This window comes from Nannospalax galili, unplaced genomic scaffold (genome assembly GCF_000622305.1).
Source record: "Nannospalax galili isolate Female #2095 unplaced genomic scaffold, S.galili_v1.0 scaffold311, whole genome shotgun sequence".
In the NCBI taxonomy this organism is placed as follows: domain Eukaryota; kingdom Metazoa; phylum Chordata; class Mammalia; order Rodentia; family Spalacidae; genus Nannospalax; species Nannospalax galili.
The window spans coordinates 1423559-1442880 of record NW_008330298.1 but is presented as its reverse complement, the minus strand read 5'-3'; the positions used below and the strand labels follow the sequence as shown (position 1 = coordinate 1442880).

The following is a 19322-nucleotide window of genomic DNA, read 5'->3' as shown; positions in this document are numbered from 1 at the left end:
TATTCATCTTTCATTAATAACTTTAAATATTAATGGACTGAACTCCACAGTTAAAAGAAACAGATGGGGTGAATGGATTAAGAGACAAAACCCCTCTTTTTGATGTCTACAAGAAACTCATCTCACTTTCAAGGACAGACACTATCTTAAAGTGAAAGGATGGAAAAAAATATACCAAGCAAATGGTACTAAGAAAAAGCAGGCATAGAAATTCTAATATGTGACAAAATAGACTTTAAACTAAAACTAATCAGAAGAGATAAAGAGGGCTACTTTATTCCGATCAAAGGAACAATAAATCAAGAAGCTATTACAATCATGAACATATATTCACCAAACTCTGGTGCACCCAACTTCATAAAAACAATACTACAGGAATTTAAGACCCAGATTAATCCCAACTCATTATTGTAGGGAACTTCAATACCCCACTGTCTCCATTAAACATGTCAACAGGGAAGAGAATTAACAGAGAGGCATCTGAGTTAAACAATACCATATATCAAACAGACTTAACAGACATCTACCGAGTATTCCGCCCAAGCAACAAAGGATGTACTTTTTACCCAACACCCCATGGAACCTTCTCCAAAATCGACCATATACTGGGGAACAAAACAAACCTCAAAAAATACAAAGAGATTGAAATAATTCCATGCATTCTATCAGACCACAATGCAACAAAGCTTACAATCAACACCGGAAGAAGCTCTAATCACCAAATGAACTCATGGAGATTAAACAACACACTCCTGAATGATGAATGGTCTGGGACATGCTGAAAGTGGTCCTTAGAGGGAAGTTTATAGCTCTAAGTGCCTACATCAAAAAATCGGAAAGAACATGAATAAATGACTTAACATTGCAACTCAACACATTTGAAAAGCAACAGCAAACGAAACCCAAACCCAGAAGACAAGAAGAAATAACAAAAATCAGGGCAGAAATTAATGAAATTGAAACAAAGAAAAAATACAAAGAATCAACAAACTCAAGAGCTGGTTCTTTGAAAAGATAAAGATTGACAGATCGCCGTTAGCCCAGTAAAGCAAAAGAAAGAAAGAGCACCTCCAAATCAACAAAATCAGAGATGAAAGGGAAAACATCACAACAGGCACCAAAGAGATCCAGAATATTATAAGGGAATAATATAAAAACCTATATGTTTCTAAATTTGAAAACCTAAAAGAAATGGACAGGTACCTAAAAGCATTGGAATCACCAAAACTAAACCAAGAAGAGATTAGCAGGTTAAACAGACACATATTACAAAAAGAAATTGAAACAGTAATACAAAACTTCCCGACTAAAAAAAGCCCAGGACCAGATGGATTTACAGCAGAATTCTATCAGACATTTAAAGAAGATCTGCATCCAATATTACTTAATTTGTTCTAAAAGATAGAAATGAAGGGAGAACTTCCAAATTCCTTCTATGAAGCCAGCATCACTCTAATACCAAAGCCATGTAAAGATACAACCAAAAAAGAAAACTATAGACCCATATCCTTTATAAACATAGATGCAAAAATTTGCAACAAGATACTTGCAAACCACATACAGACACACATCAAAAATATCATCCACCATGATCAAGTTGGCTTTATCCCAGAGATGCAGGGATGGTTCAATATACATAAGTCAATAAATATCTTAAATGATATAAATGGGCTCAAAACAAGAACTGCATGGTCATCTCAATAGATGAAGAGAAGGCCTTTGACAAAATTCAACATGCATTTATGTTCAAAATCCTAGAGGGAATTGGACTGGAGGGAACATACCTCAACATAATTAAAGCCATATTTAACAAACCAACAGCCAACATCATTCTAAATGGAGAAAAACTGGAAGCATTCCCATTGAAATCAGAAACCAGACAAGGCTGTCCACTATCTCTACTTATCTTTAACATAGTGCTTGAAAATCTTGCAAGAGCAATAAAACAAGAAAGAGCAGGTAATTAATGGAGTAATAATTGGAAAAGAAGGGATCAAATAATCCCTTTTTGCAGATGATATGATATTACATCTAAGAGACGCCAAGAATTCTACCTGAAAACTCCTAGAAATTATTAACACATTCAGTAAAGTGGCAGGTGGAAACACTCACCTTCACAATAGCAGCAAAAAAAATAATATCTCGGAATAAACCTGACCAAAGACATTAAAGAGCTATACAATGAAAATTTTAAATCTTTAAAGAAAGAGATTGGGGAAGACATCAGAAGATGGAAGGAACTCCCATGCTCATGGATTGGAAGAATTAATATTGTGAAAATGACCATCCTACCAAAAGTCATTTACAGATTCAACGCAATGCCAATCAAAATTCCCATGACATTTTTCACAGAATTGGAAAAAACTATCCTAAGATTCATATGGAAGCACAAAAGACCTCGGATAGCCAAAACAACCCTGCGCATTAAGAGCAATGCCGGGGGGATTACTATACCAGATTTCAAGCTGTATTACAGAGCTATAGTGATAAAAACAACATGGTCCTGGCACAAAAATAGACCCATAGATCAATGGATCAAAATTGAAGATGCAAATATGAGTAAATACAATTTCAGCTACCTGATATTTGATAAAGGGGCCAAGAATATTCACTGGAGGAAAGACAGCATATTTAACAAATTATGCTGTCAAAATTGGATCTCCATATGTAGAAGAATGAAACTAAACACCTGTCTTTCACCCTGAACAAAAGTCAATTCCAAATGGATCAAAGACCTCAATGAAAAGCCCGAAACTCTGAAAGTTAGAAGAAAACATTGGGAAAAGCCTACAAAATATACGTGTAGGAAAGGATTTCCTAAACCCAACATCAATTGCTCAGGAAACAAGGGTAAGAATTAACAAATGGGACCTCATTAAACTAAAAAGGTTTGGTACATTAAAGGAGGCAACCAGGGAAGTGAACCAAAAACCAACAGAATGGGAAAAAATCTTCACCAGTGACACATCCAACCGAGGTTTAATATCCAGAATGTATAATGAACACAAAAAAGAGAGACTCAAGACAATTAAAAGATGGGCTAAAGATCTGAACAGAGAGTTCTCAAAAGAAGAAGTAAACGTGGCTATGAGGCATCTTAAAAATGTTCAACATCACTAATAATCAGGGAAACGCAAATTAAAAGCACTTTAAAATTTCATCTTACCCAAGTCAGAATGGCTAATATCAAGAGAACAAATGATACCAAATGTTGGAGAGGATGTGGGGAAAGGGGAACACTCATCCACTGCTGGTGGGGCTGAAAACTGGTTCATGCCCCATGGAAAGCATTGTTAACTCTTAAAAAACTATAAATGAATGTACCATTTGACCCAGTTGTACCACTCTTTGGCATATACCCAAAGGACTCATTGTATTGCAGAGACATTTGTACGTCTATGTTTGTTGCTGCTCTTTTCACATTAGCTAAGAGATGGAAGCAACCTAAGTGTCCCTCATTTGATGAATGGATAATTAAAATGTGGTTAATTTATATGATGGAGTTTTACTCAGCCCTAAAGAATGATGAAATCATGAAATTTGCAGGTAAATGGATGGAACTAGAAACTGTTATACTAAGTGAAGTAACAGAGACTCAGAAAAAAAAGTGACATATGTTCTTCCTCATATGTGGATCCTAGAACCAAACCCTGATAAGTATGTATCCAGAAATAACTACAGGAATCAGGATAATGGAAAGTCAACAGGGAGGTAAAGGAAAAGAAAGAGCCCGAGAGAGAAGAATAATAGGCAACAGGCCTTAATGAGGGAGATATGGATAAAAATGGGGTTAGTTAAAGGGAGGGGTATGGAAGGGTATACAAGGAACCTAGAAGATAATGGGAAAGAAGGAGCTCAAGAGAGAGAACGGTATTATTAAGGGAGAAAGTGGGGAAACAGGGGCACCTTAAGTGGGAAAACCATGATGGAGGGGTAAGACAATGCAAGAGATAAATAATGCTTAGCTAGTTTTGAAAACCAGAGGGAACCATAAGACTTCTACAACCTACCGACAAATTATACATAGCGGATCAAGAAATATATGTCTAGGTAAGGTTTATCTGAGAACAACTGGTCTTTGCCCAAGATTTATCTACATGGCACACAATAATTAAAGTACCACACTGGTGGAACTAAACTTCTTGGATGTTTAACAGACATACTTTGAGGCCTATACTAATTTGGTCAGAGGGACATAAAGGACAGTTTTTGTTTCTTGCCCTCCTAGGTTGACTAGTTCCAGGGGACTATGAGCATCTCTCCAAGTGTCCTGTAATTGTTGTGGGTCACCTGTCCTCCTGATCAAGGAGGCCAAGGAGACCTCACCAGATGGATTTGAACCAGCGTCCAGTCAACACAGAGGAATCATTTCCTCCATGCTTCCAAGCCAAGCCAGCCATGGTTGAGTAGGACATTTGACTTATCTTCACATAGGTGGAACTGGTAAAAGAAAGGAGCCAGGGGCTCCTCCCAAGCCCATACGACCCCTGAGGAACAGATCCTCAAATGACCTTAAGAGTAAAAATAAATTGATTTATCTCTGCCAACTGTATAGCCTTAAATATCCAAAATGAAAGTATAACCAAAGATTAAAGGGGCCAATATAATTAAGAGTCCACATGTATTGCTAAAGACTACATAACATGCAACAATGCCAGATAAGAGACACCTTCTTTTGAGTTTTTGGCAGCGTAGCCAAAGGGACTCCCAGACAGTAGCCCAGCATAGAACTGTGAAAATGAACAGCAGACCCTAATCTTATCTAAAGGAATATTGACAACCAATTGTTGCTAGATGAGGAATAGCTGACCTTCCTAAAACAGAGACCTCTAGATAGGCTGACTAGATTCACCAGATGGACAAGCAGTGGGGAATGGCTGGCGGTGCCGACAACACAGCAGACTAGCAGGGATGGCTCTGGTGGGGGAAGGGAGGCTATGGGAGGGTGCCATCTGGGAAGTGGGTGTATAGTTGAATAAGATGGTTTCAGATGCTCTGTGTGATACACATACACACACACATACACACACACAAAATCAACAAATTAAAAAATATATATTATGTTTGAGGAGGAAGCATGGAAATTTACATCATGTTAATTAGTAGAGGTGATAAACATTACCATTGAAATCTACCTGATGACTTTATAGACATACACAGGTGCCAAGGATCCAAGTCCAACCAATTATGACTAGTAATCATCAGAAACATACAGATTAGAGATGTATGCACTAACATCTCAGTGTTAGTAGCAAAAACAATGAGTCTTTCTGCAAAGAACAATATATTCTAAAAGGAAATGGAGATCTTTTTTAAAGGTTAAGAACTCATTCAGTTTTATGTCTTACAGGGCTTATACTGAGTTCAATATTGTATGACTGTATTAATCCAACTGAACCTAGAAACTTGCAGCCACTTGTGAAAGAGATGTACTCTTGCTTTGGAATCTGTTACTGAATATGTTAAAGCTCTAGTGAAATGCTTCTTCTAATCATGTAGTTATTAAAATTTTTAAAAAATGATTAAAAAATAATAAATCTTCAAAGCATAAAAATTTTCTCCTTAATAATTAGTAGATGTGAAAAACATTATCACTGAAATCTACTTGACAACTTTATGTACATGCTGAGATGCCAAGGAGCTCAGAAAATATCAGACTGTGACTAGTAATAATCAGATATATAGAGATTAGAAACGCATGTGCAAACATCTTAATGTCATTTGCGTTAAAAATGAATTTTTCTGTATGAAACTGTGTATTTTAATGAAATGGCTGTCATTCTTAAAGGTTAAAACCTCATTTAATTTTATGTCTCATAGGGTTTATATTGAGCATACTATTGTATAACTGTAATAATTCAACTGTAAACCTAAAAATTTACAGCCAATTTTGAAAGAGATGCATCTTAGCTCTGGAAATTGTTATTGAATATGTCAATGCTGTTGTAATGAAATGCTTCTTCAAAGTATGTGGTTATTAAATAATTAATTAAAAAAAGAAATAGGGAATATTCTAAACTAGGTTTGAAAATGTTTGTGATAATGTCTTTTCAAATAAAAATAATAATTCACCCTTTTAAATGCAAAAAATAAAGTAGAAGATGTCAGTGTAAAAGACAGAGAAAATACATTTTTGAGACAGGGTTTCACTGTGTAGTTTCAGCTGGCCTAGAACTCACTACCTAGGCCATCCCATGTTGTTCTCCATCTTACAGCAATCTACTTGACTCTGGTAGGATTAAAGACAGATGCCACCATACCTGGTGCAGAAAATATCTTTAACAAAATCATAAAACTTTCTATATCTAAAGAAAGAGACCCTTATCAATATAGAAGAGGCACACAAAATATCAACTAGAGAACAGTAGAAAGGAATCACTCCATGTGATATAGTGGTCAAAACACTAAATGTATAGAACGAAGAAAAGATCTTGAAAATGCAAGAGAGAAAGAACAAGTCCCATGAAGAGGCATGTCCATCAGAATAACAGCTAATTTTTTGTGGTGACTATGGGCCAGAAGCGTTTGGAATGATGTCTTACAAATCATAAAAGAGCATCGATGCTAGCCCAGAATACTATATCCAGCAAAACCTCTATTTTTATTCAAAGGAGAAAGCAGCGCTTTCCATGTTGAAATTAGATTTAGGGAGTTTATGTCCATGAAGCTAGATCTACAGAGACAAGAAGGCATACTTCAGTCAGAAGGGAACTCTATAAACTCTTAAGAGAGTACAAGGTATAAATAAACAATTCCAGAGCAGTTAACCAAAAGACACCTAACAAAATAGCACTTCAACATCAACAAAACAGAAATTAATAGGCATTCATCAATAATAACTGTCAGTATATTAATGGTTTCTCATAAGAGACTGTTATCTTTGAATCTGTTGATAGGTGCGTTTCAATTGGAAAATCCTCAGAGGTCAGGAAAGTAACAAGGGGCCATGGTTGGTGTTTAATATGAGGGGAGATAGAATGCTGTGCTATAAATGAAGAAAGGGAAGTAATGGTGTAGGATGGGAAAAGGGAGGGTAGAGCAGAAGAGGGAGTAAGGACAGAATGATAACTAACAATAATGGCTTTTTGAAAAAGTCATATACAAACCTATTGTAGAAGCTTCTCTCAGACATATATTTTTATGTAATTACCATATAACAGGGCTTCAGTGGCACTACTAGACACCATAGGCTAGCAAATAAAATGGCCTATGTCAGAAATTAACTACTACTTTTGGAGTTGTTAACCAGGAAGTTCCTACAGATCATCAAAGAATATTAGCTATTTCCATTGCTGTTTGTTCCTCACCATAGCTTGATAGTAATAGCCTATTGGTAAAGACACTATGTACGTGAGTCATAAAACAAACAAGAAGAAATCAAGCTGGTAATGACTTCAAAGCTTTACCTTTACTGGCTAGTTCTCATACTAGTAAACATGCTATTTATGTCACTGGCAGAGAAAGGTAATCATTGAGACTTACAATAATGGCCAACTTGGCAAAATATGCCCATTGGTGGTACAATAGTTGTATGCATGTTTTGGGAATAACCAACCACATTTTTATTGGATTTAAGGGCCACTTGACAGCATGGACTCTATTAGGGCCAAGAACCTGTGGCTAGACAGAACCCAGGCCATAGGAGAAATGCGCTACTATTTTTCTGTTAAATGGACACTGTATTAAGCTGACTCTCAATGAGAGTTATACCCATAGATTAGTGCATCTCTCAGCTTTCACCAGAGAATATTTTTCTTTCAGGAGACAGCAGTTACTACAGAGAACCACCACTGATCAATGTACAGAGAGTAAGAGACTGTGGAATGTTCTGTCCTACACAGGACTGCTTAATACAGCCTTTCCTCTCAAGACTCAGGGATCATGGATGAATATGCACAAAGATTGTATGAGGCAGAGGTGGTAGATGAATACAATGAAACCATAATTTCTGGAAACCATAGGTTAGTTGCACATATGAACCCATGACATTTGTGACATAATGCACAATACCTGTGCAAGCCCACATCAGACAAAAACTCAGCATGGATGGGGGATGTAGGAATGAAGCCCCAGCCTTAGCTGAGGACTTGTGTGTAATTGCTATCTGTTAGGAGAGGAAGAGTCAATTTTCTTTTTTGTAACTATTGGTTTTTTTGATCATTAACATTTTTGGGGAGGGGGTTTTATTGAGACAGGGTCTCCCTGTAGCCCCAACTGGCCTGTAATTCACTATGTAGAACAGGCTGACCTTGAACTCACAGAGACCCGCCTGCCTCTGCTGGGATTAAAGGTGGTTTCCAATTATTTTTATTAGAAACAGTTCAGTGATTTATGTCTATTATTATTTTTTTATTTTGTGTATCAGTGTTTTGCCTCCATGTATGTAAAAATGTGTGTGCAGAGCCTGTGGAGGCAAGAAGAGGGTGTCAAGTCATCTGGAACTGGAGCTATGAACAGTTGTTAGTAACTATGTGGACCCTGGGAACCAAAACCAGGTCCTCTTCAAGACTAGCAAGTTCTCTTAACCTCCGAGTCACCCATCTCTCCAGCCCCTTAAATATGTGCTTTACTCTTAACTGCATCTATAATTTTTGTGGGGTAAATACTAGAAGATAAGTGACTGGGTCAAAGGGAGTTCACAGTTTTAAAAGTCTACTGTCATTAGCAGACAGTGTTTTTATTTATTTATCTCACATAAGTATTCTTAATTTTGATTGTTAAATAAATAGCTCTCATACAATTATTAAGAGGCATGAGACTTCTGGCATTCCATTGTTTTTTTTTTTAATTTTTGAGTGTCTTCCTATATACCCCAGATTCACCTGAAACTCACAGTGGAGCCCTTAGTAGGCCCTAAATATTCATTCTCCTGCCTCAGCCTTCCTAGTGTTGGTATGAAATTGTCATGCGCTTCCAGGACTGCCAGTGTTTTCAAACATTTTAAAATAACTGACTTTTAATATGTATTAGTGTTTTGCCTGCATGTATATTAGTGTATATGCAATGCTGATGGAGGCCAGGCATTGAATCCTCTGGACCTATAGTTATGGATGTATATTAACTACCACATGAATGCTGGGAGTGTCAGTTTTCTTTATTGATGTGATGCTGGTAGGGTGACCAGACTCATGAGGGATTTTCCATACCCAAGAACCTTTAGGGAGCACAGGTTAGGCTCCCTAGGCCTTTAAACCATAAAAGACAAATCACATAGAGAACATGACATGAAGTCAGGGGGAGGATATAGTAAGATGGGGGTATATTTGAAGGAGGGACTCTTAATGTGATCTGAATGCATTCTATGAAATTCTCTAACAATAAAAATACTTTAAAGGTAGGACTCTGAGAGACTTGAATGTATTGAGCTTTTTTTCTCTTCCAGCTCTCTAGTAAACCACACCCATGCCCACTACAAGCTCTATATTGCTGCTAAATATCCATTGACTTCCTGGGAAGTGAAAATGGGTCAAAACAGTGGTATTGGTTATCAGGGCATGGCTTGCTCATCATAGATCAGAGTCATTTAGAGAGACTTCATATTAAAAAAGAGAGTTTAATGTCCCTTTTAAAAAATCGGCATATTAGAATATCTGAGAGACCAAAGATCTACTCTTATTTGTTTCCCGAAGTTATTCTCTTCACAATGTCCATGGACCAAAATACAATAAACCATGTTATAGAGGTTAGATGGGTGGCATTTAAAGTGAGGTGGAGTTTGGTTTAAATCTCAGGTTAGTTACCTCTTACCTGTACTGGGGTTACAAGTAAATGTTGTATGTCCATGCCTCTTTGACAATAGCACCTTGCCTCCATTCATCCTTGTTACTGTGTTTTCTATATATCTGGTGATGTCATTCTCCTCTGATCTTGAGCAGAGAAAGCCTTCTCCATAGGGGTTCCTATTCCCGCTGTGGTCTTACTATGTTTCTCAAATTAACCATGACTTTTACTTATTTTTTCTTTTAATCTTCTGTCTTAAAATATCTGCCAATTTTCCTCTTGGTTGTGTTTACAATATAACTTGGATTTCTTGTTCTAATTTATCTGAGATGCAGAAATATATGACTTCATTATTGGGAGCACCTCCTTCATATAATGTTTAGAACTATCACAACAATTAAAATAACCCATTGTAAAGCACCTTTGAAAACCTGCTTTCATTCATTTCTCTTTTGTATTCCAGAATTGCTGATTCCAGAATACATCACAGCTGTTGTTATTAAAGGACATGAGATCAGAGAAAACTTTATGAAGGAGGCTATATTTGATCTGTTGTTAAAGAATGGTCACCATTCACTGTTATGGATGAGTCAGAATCAAGCAAAAAGAAAAAGAAAAGGAAAAAACGAAAAAGAAAAGCATGAAAGCCATAAAGCAATGTTTTTTGAAATATTCTCCAGATAAGTAGCATCAACACTACCTGAAAACTCATTAGAAATGATGAGTTTCAGGCTCTGTCTCAGACTTAATTAGCCACGATTCTTGGAAATAGGTCCTAGGATTCTGTGTTTTAATAAAGTTTTTTTAATAAATAATTTATTGAGTTTCATACATGCATATAAGGTGTTTTGATCAAATCCATGCCCACTTCCTCTCCTCCAACTCCTCCCTTATCTGCCCATCAGTTTTTTTCTGATAACTTCATGTACTCTTTCTTCTTTGATTTATTTTTATGAGGCTTTTGGTTACTCTAACATTCCCCCTTCTGGAGAGGCAACCCTAAAATCTTTTAAGGATTAAATAAAAGCTCTCAAATATTTTCGACATGTTTGGCCTTTGGAACAGAGTAGGTTGCTAAGAGGCCCAAGGACATTGTGAGTTTTAGCCAAGAAACTGGCTACTTTTCTTTGGGGTCTTTTTACCCTAACTGCCTGGCGAATTCTTACTGCCTATTCTTATCACACCATCCTCTGAAGAGGCTACCCAAATTGCCAATAGGGAATAGGGGCGCAGACCACTCTGGATTCTTCCATGCTGAGCAGGGATTCAGGGTGAGGCAATTGGAGTACCCCTTCAGTGGGTCTAACTAAAAGACTCCCAAATTGCATAAGTCTTATCTCAAGGAGGAAAAGAAAATCTTTGAATCATGAATAGGAGATGTGAAGGAGAAGTAAAGGCAAGAGGAATTAGCATTACAAGCTCTAGACAGGGAACTAGAAAAAAGAACAGGGCAGTTTTCAAATGTTCATATGAGAGTCCATTGGAATTTCTTGACGAGGGCTTCCAAAAGCATCCCTCTATTGGGTTCCTCCTTAGTTTTCTTTTGTCTTCCAAGGCTGGACTATAGAGTGATGGATTCAGGATTTGCTTTCGGGCACTTTGATAGCTGTTGGAGTGGTTAAAATCAGTGTCAGTTCTCTCTCAAAGGCTTTTAGATAGGGGGAGAAAACAAATCTATCCATTGTTTTGGAAAAATAACTGGACATCTCCCTTAGCTGCAGGGGGCACTACAGTTTTGGAGACCAAGATTTTGAGTCTTACATATGAGCAGCACTTTCTGGTTAGGAACAAAATCATCAATGTGAAATAAATGTCTAATTAACTTTTTATATAGTTATTTCATCAATGAGAAATAAATGTCTAATTAACTTTTTAAGACTATACAGTTTTTTATATAGTCTTAAGCCTAATGTCTGGGAAGTGTAATCCCTTGATCTCTTAAAGGTGATACTGATGACTTTACTCTTTGGTTATACTTTCCTTTTGGGTGTTTAAGACCATACAGTTGGCCCAAATAAATCAGTTTATTTTTACACTTAAGGTCATTTGAGGATCTGTTCCTCAGGGGTCACATGGGCTTGGGAGGGGCTCCTGGCTCCTTTCTTTTATCAGTTCCATCTATGTGAAGATAAGTCAAAGGCCCTGTTCAACCGTGTCTGGCTTCACTTGGAAGCATGAATGAGATGTTTCCTCTGAGTTGACCCTCTCTTTTGCAGACTGGACACTGGCTCAAGTCCATCTCATGGTGTTTCCATGGCCTCCCTGAACAAGGGGACAGGTGACTCACCACAGTTACAGGACATTTTGAGAGATGTTCCATAGTCCCCTGGAACTTAGTCAATCTTGGAGGGCTACTCTGAGTCATCAGAGAACTGATATTGATCACGTGGTTGCAGACTGGCTTATAAATTGCTCATGCATGTGTTCATACCTTCTCATCTTAAATGAGAATTTTGGCTATTTTTTTCTCTCTTGGTTTGCTTTTAGTACCTATAGAGCTATATAATATCCCAGACTGTGGACATAATGACTTGACTGCAGTATATCAGGATCTTATTCGTGACACAGTCTGATGTCTTTAAGTAAACTACAATTATAAAAATAAATATAGAGTATTTTGGGGCTGGAGAGATGGCTCAGCAGTTAAGAACACTGACTGTTCTTGCAAAAGACCCAGGTTTGAATCCCAGCACCCACATGGCAGCAAACAAATGTCCATAACTCCAGGCCCAGGGGATCCAACAGTCTCTTCTGTCCTCTGCGGGTACTGCACAACACAGGTGCAGTTACCTATACGCAGGCAACACACACACACATAAAATAAAATAATAAATAAAAATATAAAAAATAAATATAGAGTATAATATAATGCATGTGGTAAAAAGTATTAAGAGAATTTCTTATAGTTGAAAGGTCAAAGGAAGGCTTCCATAGGGAAGGCTAAGTTGAGACTTGATGTATGTCTTTGGTAATAGCTTCTGTGTGTTTAGGGATTCAGAGACAAGAAAAGAAATAATGTCAATGCAATGATTCATAGATCAGTAATGACAGTATCACCTAGGAAACTGTTAGAGATATCCTTTCTTCAGATACACTGAATCAGGACTTCTGAGAGTGGGACCCATCCACTCTCAATAGGCCTTCCAGGGGATATTGATCCAAATTAAAGTATGAAAACTACTGGCTTATTCTGAGGTCTTAAAAAATGGCTACAGTGGCAGAACATAGTGAACAAGGAAGGAGACTGAAAAGGAAAGTATGAAATGTAGGAATTTATATGGCTCTGGAAGCTATATTTAGAGTTATTCTACTTCTTTACAAACAATAAGTAACTGACAGTGCATTAAGTAAAATCTTCATGACAACCTTATGAAGTAACATTATTGTCCATATATATATATATAATGTATGAGTACATTAAATTTCAAAGAAGTTACTTTTACAAGATGATACATGTATTAAATGGTGGATTTTGGATTCAAATTTAGTCAGCCTTAGTCTAGAACCCACTGTTAAACATTTCTTCTATTGAAGAAAGTGAACAATGATTTGAAGTGGTTTGTTAAGAAGCAGACAAATATGTTAATACTCTAATGTAGAAATCCTTGTGTGAGCGGGAGATGGCTTGAACCTGACTGCAAGCAGAAAGAAGTTGATGAATAGAAGATATATTTTATAAGTAGAATGGCTGGATACTGCAATATTCTTTTTGTTCTTTTATGAGTCCTAAGATTACTCTGCCTTTTGTGTAAAGTATAGTGAGTGGAAGTTCAAAAATGGAAATGATTTAAAATAGAAGAATATGAACTCTGTGCTGCAGAATGAAAGAGTAGGAAATGAGGCCACAGATGCATGCTAGAGGTAGCTAAATTATATAAGACCCTTGAAGACTGCAATGCAGAATGTGCTTTTAATTCAAAGAGAATTCATGGAAAGGTTTTAAATAGGTAACATGCACAATATGATAAATCTTTTTAAAATATAAGTTTTAAAGCTTTGATAATTGCTGAGGATGAAAGAGGGGAGACCTCTTAGGAAGTTAGTGTAACAGCCTAAGAAGAAATCTATGAAGGTAGAATGATGAGTGAGGGGGTGGTCGTGTAGTAGAGAAAATGAGTCATGGAACTGAGAGGACTTTGTGATTGAGTTCTAGAAGGAGATACAGGTTACCACTGACTGAAATAAAGATAGTGTTTGGTTATGTGGAAAGTTAAGCCACTTTATGATCTCAAATGTTTGTATGTGTCCGTGTGTGTCCGTGTGTGTCCGTGTGTGTGTGTGTGTGTGTGTGTGTGTGTGTGTGTGTGTTGGAAGGTCAAACAATGAAATAAATGATTTTTTCACAACCCAGTGGTACATTATGTTGTTGTGATAAAATTCTATAATCAAAAGCATTATGTAAAAGAGAGAGTTTATTTGACTTATAATTCAAATACAATTGAGTCCTATTGGAAATAAAGTCCATAAACATTGGGGAAGGCATAGCATCGTGGTCATCTTTACACAGGAGTCAGAGACAGAGAACAGGAAGCTTGAAGAAGCAATAAACCCTCAAATCCCATCCTCAGTGATATATTCCCTTCAGCAATACTTCTCCTAAAGCTGCCAAATACAAATAATCCACTTAACATAGAGTGAAGCTCCACTAATAGCACCAATAATTGGGGGCTAAGATGCAGCTACATGTGCATATGGGGCATGTTCTCATTTAAACTACCATTATCCATACTTTGAAGTTTTAAAATATGAATTACATAACTTGGTCAGTCTCACCCATTTAATGAATGGCACACATCAATTCACACCCAGGTTTGTTTGATTCTGTGGGTTATGGTGTTTTATGCTATATGTCCCATCCTAAAGCCATTAGTAGAAAGAACTTTGAGTCTTTAGTTGAATGTGCAGTAAAAGTTTAGTAAAAGAAAAATGTGCTGTTTATTGGTCTTCTAATTTGAGGACAATGTAGAGGCATGAGGAATGAAGCAAGATTTAGGGAAGAGAGGCCCCCATGAAGACCTGAGTAAAAATGCTCAGCACAGTGAGATATGGTATATATATTCAGTCTTTAAAACTTACTCAGAGTCAAGTGGATTATTTGTATTTGGCAGCTGTATGAATGGCATACTACATGCTTAAGAATTGGTGAATTTTATATTCTGAGCATCACATTGAGACTAATGCTCTGGTTTGCTTCCCTTTGCTGTGATGAAACACTGACAAAATCCAACTTGAGGAGGATGGGGTTTATTTCATCTTTAAAGTCCCAGATCACAATCCATCACTTTGGGAATTCAGGACAGGAATTCAAACAGGGCTGGAACCTGGAGGCAGGAACTGAAGCAGACACAGTGGAGGAACATTGCTTTCTGGTTGGTTTTCCCTGGCTTGTTCAGCTATATTTTTATACAGCCCAGACCACTGGCTTAGGGATGGTATTACCCACAGTGGACTTGGCCCTCCTAAATCAATTAGCAGTCAAGAAAATACCCCAAAGACATGGCCACCATTCAATAAGATGGAAGGTAATCCTCAGTTGAGGTTTTCTCTTCTCAGATGTGCCAAGTTGAGAATGGAAGCAAACCAGCACAACTTCCTGTCACGTTGATACACAAACACATCATTGTAAGACATAACCTTTCCTTTCTTGTGTATCCTCAATACCTCATGTTAATATCACAATATAAAACAGTACCAGTTTAAAAGTCCTAAGTCTTTAAAAAATTCCAAAAATTTAAAAGTCTCAGTTCTTCAGTTCTGAGCTTGTATGGGACTTGTGCATGCTGTCTCTCTTGTTTTGAGTTCATATGAGTAACTGACCAGCTGTCTGGGAAACTGTTTCTTTGTGTTCATTCACCATCTCTGGCTCTTACAATCTGTCACCTTCTTCTTTCTCAATGATCCCCGAGCCTTGGGGGTCAGAAGTTTGAGATAGATGTCCTATTCAGTAAGTGCTATTTACTTGTTTCTCTGTACATTGACCAGTTGTGGGTTTCTGTGTTAATCACCATCTGTTGCATAAAGAAATTTCTTTGGTGAAAGTTAAGATATTCATTAATTTATGCATACAAAAAACTCATTAAGAGCCAGTTTACTACTATAACTATTTAGTAGAAAGCTAGCATCAGGTTCTCCCCTGTGTCCTGTGACCTGGTTAGCTTTAAGTTCCTAAGCCTGATATCGAAAGAAACTCCAAACCCACCTAAGGTAATTGTGGCAACAGATGGCTGCTGGAAGGGGCAAAGAGTCTCTTTCAACCATGGGACTCTTGGTAGGCTAATCAGGCTCCAGTGGATGGACCCACACTGAAGGACATATGGAGACACAAATTAGACTATAATGGTCCTAACATATATATGAAAGTACATTAAATTGGCATGGGGGCAATAAGCAGAGGTGGGGATGGGGATGGGGTCCTAAATATCATCAAATAGTATTGTATGAAAATCACAAAAATTCAATAAAAAAGAATGAATAAGAAGTAAAATAAATAAAAAAGAAATCACCGTGCTATGCCTCTATTCACAGTGGTGATTTGAAATATGTTATCGTAGCTGCCATGCAAACAATGACAACATATGTAAGGAACTGGTTTTCTAGAGCCTCTTCTGAATTCTTAATATCTGTGGGTCCAAACCACCGAATTCTACTAGATGTTCTTTTTAATTATTCCCATTTTACAGTTTAGATAATGGAGACAAAGTGTTCCTAATGTGTGTATAATCAAGATATTTTGTGAGCTTTGAGTAATGAGATTATTTGGATATTGAGCAATACCGTACAATAGAGTTCTTTCACTCAATTTTACATATATTCAACTTAGTCACTGGAAGTTAGAAGATTTGATGGAATATTTCTGAATATTGCTACACATTCCCCCCCTTATAATAAACAGAAAAAAATCCCAGTTCTGTTAAAAAACCCAAAGTCTCATTAACTGTATGCTCCTGGCAAAGCAAAAAAGCAACTTAAATCCTCCGTGAGGAACTGGGCAGTGTCGCTCAGAGTTTGACATCTAGGATTCACTTAGAGTGTTCTCAGCTCCAAAAGGCTTTGGCAGCTCCACTCTAGTTCTGTCATCTGCAGCACACACAGCTTTTCTCCTAAGATAAGGCCAGCTACGCTCCACACCTGCCACTGTCCTTGGTGGTCACCCTATAGTCCTGGCATGTCCAATATGTCAAGTCCCCACTGAAGGGTACATTTTGATCAGTGGTTTCTTCTGACCTAGCACAGTGCCAAACCTCAGATTCTCTCCATGACCCCTTCAACCCCAGATTTTCCACTGAAACCGATGCTGCACCTTTAGATGAGGCTCTCTCTTCTCAGGTGTGTCAAGTTCACAACTGAAACTAACCAGCAGAACCTGTCTTACCTGTTAGGAGAAGAGGTGAAATGAGGAGGTATTATCCAGCTAATTACAGCTTGGGTTAAAATATATGATTTCAGTAAAAAGAGAGGGAGGGGACAAGCTTAAATTTAAATAGATCTTGACACTATTGAGGATTAGTTTTGAGGTTTGGGTATGAAATTTCCTCTAAAGCTACATGTATTGAAGGCTTGGTCGTCATGCAGCAATATGCTCAGATGGGACTTCTGGAACTTGATGGGTCACAGGAGCTCTTACCTAAAGTCAACAGAATTTTCCATTGATGAGTCATGATTTGAAGACATTACCAGGAGATCATAGAAACCTTATAAGGCTGATCCTTCCTCCAGCTTGAGTACACAAGTCACTTGGGGGGTGCTCTTGAAGGATATATCTTGCTTAGGTCCCCTCATCTCTTTCCTTCTCTGGTCTTTTCTTTCCATGAGGTGAGCAGTTTTCTTTTGCCACAAAACAAACAATGGACAGAGATCTGAAAATGTGTATCAAAATAAATCTTTCTTCCCTTAAGTTGTTTTTCTCAGATAATTTTTTAAAATGAGCTTCACTCTATTTCTTAACACTATTAAGAGGGAACCTATATCAGTACTTCTCAACTGTACACAAGAAGAATAAAACAGCAAAGGAAACACATCATGGGTCGGTCATATGTAGACAGTAACTCTTGTTCTTAATATAATCAATGTGTGATTTTTAAGTTAAGGTTGCTCTTTAGTAAGCAAACCTTTTTTACTGCCTTCTCTTTATCTTTCTGTACCTTTATCTTTTTGTTTGACTTTAAGCAGTTCTGCGTGGATAGCTTAATCTCCTGAGTTTTCTTAAGATCAGCCAATGCTTGATCTTATTCTTTTAATCCTCGCCATACTTGAGCTTTTCCATACAGTGCTTGGGTATTTGATGGGTCAAGAACCTCCAAACAACTGTGAATTGCTCCTTGCCAATTTGACATCTTCAATTTACAACCACCAATATTCAGAACACAGCTTAAGGCTACAGGATGCAGTCTGGATGTATCTGCTTTCTCAATAACAGCCTTTGAACTATTCATTCATCTTAAAACCTTTGCATATTTTTTAATAGCCATCACCAAATTCCGAGATTTGAAAAAGGTATTTCCAATGTTCTTTAAGTCTTCAGTTAATAAAATTTTATCTACATCATTTAAATCTATATCTGCATCTTCAGGGAAATCTGGATAACTGTCACCAGAGCCATCTTTGGGGACTATTCTTCAATAGTCCCCTTCTTTCAATTCTCCACATTCTGCAATAATGCACTTGTACATTTTCAGGCATCCTTGCCACACAAGGTCCTTTAATTACTTGACCAAAACCACATGTTTCCCATCCAAATGAGGCCATTGGAACTGTTGTGATAAGTAACTGAAAACCATTTGTACTGGGGCCTGCATTTGCCATGCCCAACGAACCCTCCAGATCATGCTTATTATAAAGAAAATTTTCATCTTCAAATTTTTCACCATTAATACTTTCTCCACCTGTCCCATTCTGATTTGAGAACTCTCCACCTTGAATCATAAATTTCTTAATAATTCGATGGAAAGGAAAGCCTTTAAAATGGAAAGTTTTCGTAGTTGTGGATCTAGTGCCTTTTTCTCCTGTACACAATGCAGGAACATTTTCTGCAGTTTTGGGAACACTATCTGCAAGTAATTCTAAAATAATTCAACCAACTTTCTTCCCTCCAATGTCCACGTTGAAGAAGAGGAAGAAGACATGTGGGTTCTTGGGGTTGGAGGGCTTGGCTAGTGAGGACAGGTGCAACATCTCACTGTGGGTCACCGGGAAATAGGACACCAGTACCCACGTGTGCCAGCCGTGGTCCAACTCCATGCCACCACTGTGCTAAGCTGTCTGCCTCTCAGATAATTTGTTAAAGCAACAAAAGGTTCACTAATAGGCTCATGTCTGCTAATTTAAAAAATATTTTGTTTATTATTTTTATTTTATGTGTATATGTGTATTGCCTGCATGTGTTTTAGTGTACCCATGTCGTGCAGTGCCTTCTGAGATCAGAAGAGGATGGCAGATCCCTTTGAACTGGAGTTACTGACAGTTGATAGCCATGTAGGTGCTGGGAACAAAATCTGTGTGCTTTACAAGGGCAGCCTGTGCTCTTAACTGCTGAGCCATATCTCCAGCCCCTTTTGTTTCTGTTGGAAACAAAACATGAAGTCCAGACTAGTCTTGATTCACTG

At 37.5% G+C, this 19322-nt stretch overlaps 1 pseudogene; it reads right to left on the bottom strand.

Annotated features, from left to right (window-relative positions):
• Nucleotides 1–17783: 17783 nt before the first annotated feature.
• Nucleotides 17784–18957, bottom strand: LOC103743032 (annotated as a pseudogene).
• Between the last annotated feature and the right edge of the window lie 365 nt (nt 18958–19322).